This window comes from Pteropus alecto, unplaced genomic scaffold (genome assembly GCF_000325575.1).
Source record: "Pteropus alecto unplaced genomic scaffold, ASM32557v1 scaffold35, whole genome shotgun sequence".
Taxonomy (NCBI): domain Eukaryota; kingdom Metazoa; phylum Chordata; class Mammalia; order Chiroptera; family Pteropodidae; genus Pteropus; species Pteropus alecto.
Window position 1 is genome coordinate 382,534 of NW_006437828.1, and position 2,730 is coordinate 385,263.

General features: G+C 31.8%; 1 pseudogene; it reads left to right on the forward strand.

Annotated features, from left to right (window-relative positions):
- The first annotated feature begins 1,717 nt into the window (after positions 1-1,717).
- LOC112482265 lies at positions 1,718-1,836 on the forward strand (annotated as a pseudogene).
- Positions 1,837-2,730: the final 894 nt, after the last annotated feature.

Here is a 2,730-nt window from a genome sequence, read left to right on the forward strand (position 1 = left end):
AATGATAAAAGTCCCTCTTTTTAATGATAAGATGTATACTTATTAGCATAAAGCAAAAAGTTTCACTGTGAAGCCTTTTTGAATGGTCTATACTGATCTCACTCCAGGCTAAAAAAAGTAGATATTGGTCAACCTGCTCTGAGAATAGAAGACAAACATCATTTCTCTGAATTATACTTTTCAACTGAGTTGATTTTATAAAACCTTTCATTAGCTTCAGCAAGACATGCTGTAATCAAACCCACAGTCACAGAGATCAAGGGAGACTGTCAGCTTTAAGTGGAACATTACCACAGCGATTTTTAACAAGTACTTCATAGTGCAAATGTTTAATATCCGTATACATTTTTTTTGTAAAAGGGCATCTTTGTGTATAATTATGGCATAATTTATTTTTATAATTTATCTCTTTTAAATGCATTATGATCAAAAGATAGATTCTGCTTCTTGAACAACCCAGGACATTTTGGTAATTTTACATGAGGTTTGTTATGAATCCAGCTTGTTCAGAGATCAAGAAAATTTTAAATATAAAATTAAAAATAATATACCTACAGATCTACACATGTGATTTTTTAACATCTTTATGTAATCAAATTAGGACACAACTACGTGTCTTTTGTTTTACACCAACATTTTGTTTCTATTAAGTTTTATTCACTCATTTATCAAAGTCCATTCAACAAATGTTTATACAGTCCTTAATACGCAAGCTGCTGAAAGAGACAAAATGGATAAAACAGACATGTTCAACCTGATTTTCTTATAATGCCGAGTGAAGAATGTGTTATTATGAGACATAAGTAGCATGTTGTAGATGAGCAAAAGCAAAAAACAAAAACAATAACAAAAAACAGAAATTAATCCTTTCAGGTTTAACAGAGGAATAGAGGAGGGATCATTTGTTTTTGACATTGAAAGCTGTTCAAGTTTTGTTCAGTTCTAAATGTATTCAGTGAAAAATTTGGGGTGATATCTTTGAAAATAGCATGTTATTTTTTACTGAATTATACACCTACAAGTTGTGTCCTAGGAAATTTGTTGTTTTCAAAAATTCAAGATTGCCTCATTGAGTATATTATTAAAAAATAAAAAATAATATCCATGAGTAAAGATTTACTTATACAACAAATGCCATAGCCAAACATGGCACATTATTCAACCAGTCATCTAAAGGAACTAGGGAAATCTTTCTGCACTGATATAAAATGGTATCTTCTCAGTTACAAATAAGTCATGGGAATGTAATTTAAAGCATGGAGACTATAGTTAATAACACTATATTGCATATTTGGAAATTCCTAAGAGTAAATCTTAAAAGTTCTCATTGCAAGGGAAAAAAGTCCTGTTAACTATGTATGGTGATGAATATTAACCATATTTATTGTAGTGATCATATTGCAACATATACGAATATCAAAATATTATGTTGTATATGTGAAATATAATGTATGTCAATTATAACTCAATTAAAAAATATTAAAATGGTTTCTAACATATTAATTTACAAAAAGAAAATTGCCAAAGATTATGATATGCTTATATGAATAAGCATATACATAAACTTAAATTGACTTTTTGGTGTAATTTGAGAGACTATCATTTTGTACAACATATATTTTAATACTCTGAATTTTGAAAGGTATGTGTATTATTTTGGGAATCATAAAACTATGAAGATATTCACTGATTTCTATAAAGACCTCAAAAATTTTTTGTCTATGGGCATGCCACCCTGAACAAGCCTGATCTCATCTGATCTTGGAAGCTAAGCAGGGTTGGGCCTGGTTAGTACTTGGATGGAAGACCACCTAGGAAGACCAGGTGCTGTAGGTCTAAAAAATTAAAAAATAAGGGATTATAAGCCGACAAGGTCCTTGCAATCTGTGAGGTCAACCAAGGGTTGTCTCACCAAAATAAATATATACATATATATTTCTAGCTACTACTTTCTCTCTTCCTTTGCGGTAAAACTTAAAGAATAGTCTCTACTCTTTGGTTCCTCATCTTCTAGTTCTTCCACAAACCAGGCTTTCCTTTCTTATCTTATCTCATTATAAGATTTCAAGGGGGGAAAAAAAAGAGAGGAGAATAGAAGAGCTTCGAGGGAGAGAGCAAGAAGGAAAAGAGAAAGAAAAGAAAATCTTATTTTTTTCAATGTAAATTAAAATGAAAAAAAATTTTTTTTCAGGCTTTACCTGAGAGTACTCTTTCTTAAACCACTATATCATTTTCTTTTTATCTCTCCTGTTCTTGCTGACTCCCTTTTTTTTTGACAATAGCAGACAATAGACAATTATTGCCTATCCGACATTCATTCTCACTCTTTACATCTGCTAACTGAATTTCTACTTTGTTCCAATATTATCCGCTCCCTTTCATTACTCAGGAGACCTTGACCTCAATCTCTACACAGAAGTAGATGCTCAGTGGACTGAGCCAGTCAGAGTCATTTCATTTCCTAGCCTCAGAGAGGTTTAAGGGTGGCCATGTGTCGTGGTCCTATTTAGTAAGATTTTAATAAATACTTGAGCTCATAACTATGATTTTTTCTATCTCCAATTTTGACTTATTATGATATTTATAACTGCTGCATACTTTGTAACCATAATAGCAAAGCCAAAAATGAGGAGGGCGGAACACAGAGGCGGAAGCAAATCTATGCCCTTGATGACGGTATTGAGCCATTCAAATAGTTTAGAAAACTGCCATCAGGTTCTTATGATTTGA